At 43.6% G+C, this 7,014-nt stretch overlaps 1 pseudogene; it reads right to left on the bottom strand.

Moving 5' to 3' along the window:
- Positions 1-1,688: 1,688 nt before the first annotated feature.
- On the bottom strand, positions 1,689-2,815 carry LOC111150327 (annotated as a pseudogene).
- Positions 2,816-7,014: the final 4,199 nt, after the last annotated feature.

The raw sequence follows: 7,014 nt of genomic DNA, 5'->3' as shown, positions 1-7,014 counted from the left end.
CTGGGGTCCAGGGCTCTCTGTTCAGTAGGAAGCCTGCTTCTCCCTCTCCCTCTGCCCCTCCCCGCACTTGAACACTCTCTATCTCTCTTTCTGGCAAATAAATAAATAAAATCTTTATTAAAAAAAGAAAATATTTAAATAAAACCTTTAAGAAAAAAAGGGGTGCCTGGGTGGCTCAGTGGGTTAAGCCTCTGCCTTCAGCTCAGGTCATGATATCAGGGTCCTGAGATTGAGCCCACATGGGGCTCTCTGCTCTGCAGGGAGCCTGCTTCCCCCTTCTCTCTGCCTGCCTCTCTGCCTACTTGTGATCTCTGTCTGTCAAATAAATAAATAAAATCTTAAAAAAAAAAAGAAAATATTTAGTGTGAAGGGAAGTGGAATCTCCAAGACTACAGGACCAACCTTCGCTTAGGCTGAGAATATGGAGAGCTTTATTTTTCTATTTTTTAAAAGATTTTATTTATTTTTGTGAGAGAGACAGAAACAGAGACAGAGAATGAATGAGCACGAGCGGGGGAAGGGGCAGAGGGAGAAACAGACTCCTCACCGCGCAGGGAGCCCAATGCGGGGCTCCATCCCCTGACCCTGGAATCCCGACCCGAGCCAAAGGCTGATGCTTAACGGGCTGAGCCACCCAGGCGCCCCAGAATGTGGAGAGTTTTAATGTAGTAATCTGGTGTTCCCCAACTGATGGCACTTGGAAACTCTTAAGGAGAGGAAATTTAGGGATCTCCGAGGCCAAGAAAGTTTCTGCTTAATCCTGGAGAAGGCAATAAAGGAGTCACTTAGGCAGTGGCTTTTATCTCCAGTTAAAGAAATCTAGCGGCATCTAGCTGATTTGGGGGTTTCTCGGGTTAAGGGGAGTTCTTTATCCTTCAGGAAGAACAATTAGAAAGTCTTACAGGCCAAAAATAGTTTTAGTTTTATCTTTGCCTGACCGGGATTACCCCGAAAAGCTTTAAATCATTTTTCAGTCCTAAGGATCTTGAGGTACAGCAAGAACTAAACTATTTGAGTGATCTACAGAGGTTCCTTACTTTTTTACTAGCCTATCTTTAACCTGTTCAAGATGGTCCAAAGAGAGCGCTTACCTCAGGGTTGAAGCGGTGGCGGCTAAGAATCGCTCCACGAGATGAAGTCCCAGAATTCCACTGCCCAAGAGTAGTCAACCAATCAGAACAGTTAATGAACTTGAACTGGCCAATCAAAACCTAGGAGAGTAGGCGGGGCAAATGAGTCAGGAACAGGGTCTAAAAGTCCAGCTCCAGGGATAGGACCTTCTTTTCAAAGTGGGTTGATTTTCCCGCTTGAAGCAGGATTGCGCTCTGCCAGAATTGGCCACTCCAGATTCCATAAGCTCATTCCTTGCGCATGCTCAGATGTTCCTTTTCCCTTCAGCGTACATCTTGCTACTCTCTGCTCTGACTTTATTGTTTCATTTTAATAAATAGTAAGTACGAGGCCACCACCTCAAATCCTTGCTATCAGTTTGCAACTTTCTCAGTTGCAAGTTCCTCAGGGGTTCTTTTCTAGGATCTCTCTAGTGACTTAAGAATTTTAAACTTCTTTTTTTAGATTGAATTACTTTTGTTAATACACACATCGAAATATTGAGACAATGACTTCATATAGTTGTCCCATTAAAGATAGCACTTGCAGGTATAAAGTTTCAGAGATGTCCACAGTCTTCATATGTTCACTTGAAAAGATTCAATAGCAGTCTGATACTGGGTTTTCTGCTCTAGATGAAGATTAACAAATCATCTGTAATCAAACTGATGTCTTTGATTAGATGACTAACAAAATTTCTAGATTAATCAAACTGATGTCTAGATTAGATGACTAACAAAATTTAGCTAGAAGCTCCCTAGCGAAGAGACACACAAATAGGACACATCACAGGAATGATCTGAAATAGGAACTATCTGGTCATTGTTACAGTGATTTCATAAATGCTGTCAGGTAAAATTTGATCCTTGATGAAAGGGACACTTTAAAGTGGGATGCCCAGAAAAACCTGTATTTTCTTGACAAGTTTCTGTGTTCTCAGAGGTGAGTGTTTCACTCCTATTACTGTTTCCTACTGAATCTTGAGAGATCTGAATGTTTGGAATGGGAGAGGAATCACCATGTTCATCTTGATACTTCTTATTTTTTAAAAAATGTATTCATTCTTTTGACAAGGAGAGAGAGATCACAAGCAAGAGGAACAACAGGCAGAGGAAAAGGGAGAAGCAGGCTTCCTGCTGGGCAGGGAGCCCAAGGTGGGATCTGATTCCAGGACCTTGGGATCACAACGTGATCCGAAGGGAGACCCTTAACTGACTGAGCCACCCAGGCGTCCCTTTTTTAAAATTAAAAAAAAAATTATAAAGATTTTATTCATTTATTTGACACAGAGAGAGAGTGCGAGAGCGGGACAGAGTGCACAGCACAGGGAGCAGCAGGCAGAGGGAGAGGGTGCAGCAGCCTCCCTGCTGAGCAAGGACATCTTGATACTTCTTAACAAAATTTGTAATGATGTCTCAAGTTATAGAATTTAATTTGTTTTGCACAGCATCTGCAGCTATCAGCAAACCTCATGATAGTTTCAAGGTCTTAGGCTTGTTTAGGACAGTCATTCTCTCTTCTAGTCACATTTCGGTAACAGAGGGGATAATGTATTCTGCTTTCTCTTGTTGTAGTCAGAAAACATTTTCTACAGAAGACGTGCTGATAGACCATGGCCTCATGGCAGTTTTTAGCACCTGTAACAGATGGGACAGTAGAAATCATCTTTGGTGTAGGATGAGGCTGCAGAGAGCTCCTCAGCCATGGTGAGACGGATGGAGGATCAAAGCAATGGTGGTGACGGATGGAGGATCAAAGCAATGGTGGTGGCAGCAGCAGTTCAGCAGCCAAGGTGGCGGTGGCCGCCTGCCTGACTCCCCATGCAAACCCAGTCGGGGAGAGGAATCATCTTAAACTTCATTTTTTTCCTCCATTTTTGATATGTGCTTTAAAAAAAAAAAGATTTATTTATTTATTTATTTGACAGAGAGAAACACAGTGAGAGGGAACACATGCAGGGGGAGCGGGAGAGGGAGGAGCAGGTTTCCTGCCGACCCTGGGACCATGACCTGAGCTGAAGGCAGACACTTAACGACTGAGCCACTCTCGTGCCCCTTGATAGGTGCTTTTTAAAAAATGCGCTTTTCTTAGAATACCCAATAGCTAGGAACAAGTTTTATCCCTTAAGAGTAATACTTACAATAGTATTAAAAAGTATCCATGTAATTACGGTTCACTGTGTCCCTCAGGGGATTCAGAAGTTACTTTCTCTAGGCATTCTTTTCTCCCCCTCCCCACCACCAGTGTCTCCAATGGGTCCCCAATATCCCCTGTGCTTTCTAATATATATATATATTTTTTTAAAATAAATAAATATATATTTATTATATATATAGTTATATATATAAATATTTATAAACATATTTATTAATATAAATAAATATATTTATCATATATAAATAAATAAATAATATATATATATATATTAAGATTTTATTTATTTATTTGACAGAGATCACAAGTAGGCAGAGCGAGGCGGGGTTGGGGGAAGCAGGCTTCCCACTGAGCAGAGAGCCTGATGCAGGGCTTGATCCCAGGACCCTGGGATCATGACCTGAGCTGAAGGCAGAGGCTTTAACCCACTGAGCGACCCAGGTGCCCCTCCCCTGTGCTTTCTAGCCACAGCCCTGATCTCTCTAAGTTGTTCCTCCCAGAATGACAGAGCTCTCTGAGAACAGGGACGGCAGTGACCCTTGCTGCCAGCACAAAGCCCTTCATGCACATCATCCCATGTAATTTTCAGAACCTCACCTTGAGTTAAGTACTGTTATTATCCTTATTGTGCAGATGTTGAGACTGAGGCTCAGAGAGTTAAGCACCCTGGTCAAGGTCACACAATCAGTGGGTAGCAGAGCTAGAATTCACTCCCAAGTTGAACTGAATCCATAGTCTGTGGTTTTAATTACTCTTTCATATCGCCTCAAATATTTATTGGTTGCTGAATGAATGAATGAATGCATTTTAACACTACAAAGAACCTTCAACAAAATCTACATAATCTCTTGCAATTTCACATTTCCTTTGGCTGCTGTAACAAATTAATGTCTTGCAGCATAAGACAACAGAAATTTGGGGTGCCTGGGTGTCTCAGTCATTAAGCATCTGCCTTCAGCTTAGTCATGATCCCAGGGTCCTGGGATGGAGCCCTGCATTGGGCTCCCTGCTCGGCAGGAAACTTGCTTCTCCCTCTCCCACTCCCCCTGCTTGTGCTCCCTCTCTCGCTGTGTCTCTCTGTCAAGTAAATAAATAAAAATCTTAAAAAAAAAACAAATTTATTTTATCACAGTTCTGGAAACTAGCAGTCTAAAATTAGTTTCTCTGTGCTGGAATCAGGGTGTCAGCAGGGCTATGCTCCTTTCAGAGGCTCTAGGAGAGAATATGCTCCTTGTTCTTCCAGCTTCTGGTAGCTGCCAGCATTTCTTGGCTGTGGCCGCATCATTCTAATCTCTGCTTCCATGGTCACACCCCCCCTCTTTTCTCCTCTTGGTGTCAAATTTCCCTCTGCTTCCCTCTGATAAGGACGCTTGTGATACATTTAGGATCCACCCAAATAATCCTGGATAAGATCTTTATCTGAAGATATTTAACTTAATCCCATCAGCAAGTCCTTTTTTTTGGTTATTATTGTAAGGTAACATACATAAATTCCAGGAAATAGAGTATCTTTGGCGGGGGGGGGGGGGGGGGGGGTTATTCACCGGTAATAAGCCCCCTGGTCCCCAAGGATTGATGTCCATCCCAGAAGAAAAAAAAAAACACATGTAGTATGTCACCAAATCCCCAAATTTCTCAATGCATTGCACTATGAGCTCAAGTCCCAAATCTCATTTAATATTATCAGCTCAAAAATACCAAATCTCGGGCGCCTGGGTGGCTCAGTGGGTTAAGTCTCTGCCTTTGGCTCAGGTCATGATCCCAGGGTTCTGGGATCGAGCCCTGCATTGGGCTCTCTGCTCAGCGGGGAGTCTGCTTCCCCCTCTCTCTCTGCCTTCCTCTCTGCCTACTTGTGATCTCTCTTTCTCTCTGTCAAATAAAAAAAAAAACAACTCAACACCTAAAATAGGTATGGATTAAACTCTGGGTATGATCCATCCTGGTCAAAATTTCTCTTTGGACATGGACACTAGAAATCAGGTTATCACTCTTAGAGGGAAAGATGGCAGAGTAGAAATATCCTGAGCTCACCTCCTCCTCCCAGAGACACATCAAGGCTGTAACTATCTGGAGCAACTCTTTCTGAGCATAACTTAGAGACAAGCGGAAAGCCCATCCACACCCAAAGATATGAAGAAAAAGTTACATCAAGAAGGGTAGGAGGGCACCTGGGTGGCTCAGTCATTAAGCGTCTGCCTTCGGCTCAGGTCTTGATCCTGGAGTCCTGGGATTGAGCCCGTGTCCGGCTCCCTGTTCTGTGGGAAATCTTCTTCTCCCTCTCCCACTCCCTTGCTTGTGTTCCCTCTCTCGCGGCGTCTCTCTCTGTCAAATAAATAAATAAAATCTCAAAAAAAAAAAAAAAAGAGAAAAGTAGGGTAAGAAATAGGACACCTGGATAGCTCGGTTGGTTAAGGGTCTGCCTTCAGCTCAGGGTCCTGGGATCAAGTCCCAAATCACTCCTTGCTCAGTTGGGAGCCTGCTTCTCCCTCTGCTTGTACTCTCTCTCTTTCTGACAAATAAATAAATAAAATCTTAAAAAAAAAAGAAAGGTAGGAATGGCAGAGATGCACCCTGGTTGAGAACCAAACCCTGGTGTAACAACTCATAAGTGTAAGGAATATCACAGGCATGGAGGTCCTCTGTGAGGAGCCAGGAGTTCAAGTCTCACATTAGGGACCACCAGCCCTGAGGATCTGCCCTAGGAAGATGAGCCTCCATAAGATTTGGTTTTGAAAATCAGTGGAGCTTAATTCTGGGAAAGCTGGTGGGCTATAGGAAACCAAGGCTCTACACAATTTCACTTGCTCTGACACCCAGAACAGAGATAGCAGATTAAAAAATACCTGGGCCACATGTGAAAATTATTGACTAATTTTAGGATATGTTCTGGAGGGTAGAGATCTGTAGGAAATTTTACCTGGAACAGAAGTGCTAGCAGTTACCATTTTTCTTGCCTTCCTTCAGCCTCGCTTGGCCAGTGCTGGCAGGTACCAGTTCAGACACTCTCCATCTACCTTGCTAGCACCACTTGCCTCACCTGATTTCTTTGCAGCCCCACCCTGCACAATAGGCCTGTCTCAGCAGACACCCTTCCAAAGTAACTTCTGCCCCACCACACCCTGTGGGCAGCCTCAGTTGGGACCAGTGCCCCTCCAAAGTGATTCCTATGACAGGGAGAGGTAGCCACATCCACCAGCATGCCTGCAAGAGTCATGGGCCGACCTCACAGCCAGCAACACTAGGAGATAATTCCACCCACCAACACATCCACAGCAGCTCCAGCTGGGGCTCTCAGGCAGTCATGCTGGGGGCCAGCACCACCCACCAGCAGTCACAATAGGCTGCACATGCAGCCTACACAGGGAACACCTCTGGAGTGCCTGGTTCTGGTGCCCAGAGGGGATCATGCTTTTGGGGCCCATAAGATGCCTTCTACTAAGGCCACTATCTGAAAGACCAGGAAATGTTGTGAACCTACCTAATACATAGAAAAAAACAAAGAGAGTCAGACAAAATAAGGACACAGAGGAATATGTTACAAATGAAAGAATAAGTCAAAACCTCAGGAAAAGAACTAAATGAAATGGACATAAGTCACCTACCTGATAAAGAGTTCAAAGTAATGATCATAAAGATGCTCAGAGAATTTGGGAAAAGAGTTAATGAACTCATTGAAAACGTCAACAAAGAAAAAATATAAAAAAAAACCAATTCAGAGCTGAGGAATAAAATAACTGAAACAAAAACACA

Source organism: Enhydra lutris, unplaced genomic scaffold (assembly GCF_002288905.1).
Source record: "Enhydra lutris kenyoni isolate GAN:26980312 unplaced genomic scaffold, ASM228890v2 scaffoldscaffold23, whole genome shotgun sequence".
NCBI classification, from domain to species: Eukaryota; Metazoa; Chordata; class Mammalia; order Carnivora; family Mustelidae; genus Enhydra; species Enhydra lutris.
The sequence above is the reverse complement of the archived record's forward strand: the minus strand, read 5'-3'. Positions and strand labels throughout refer to the sequence as shown.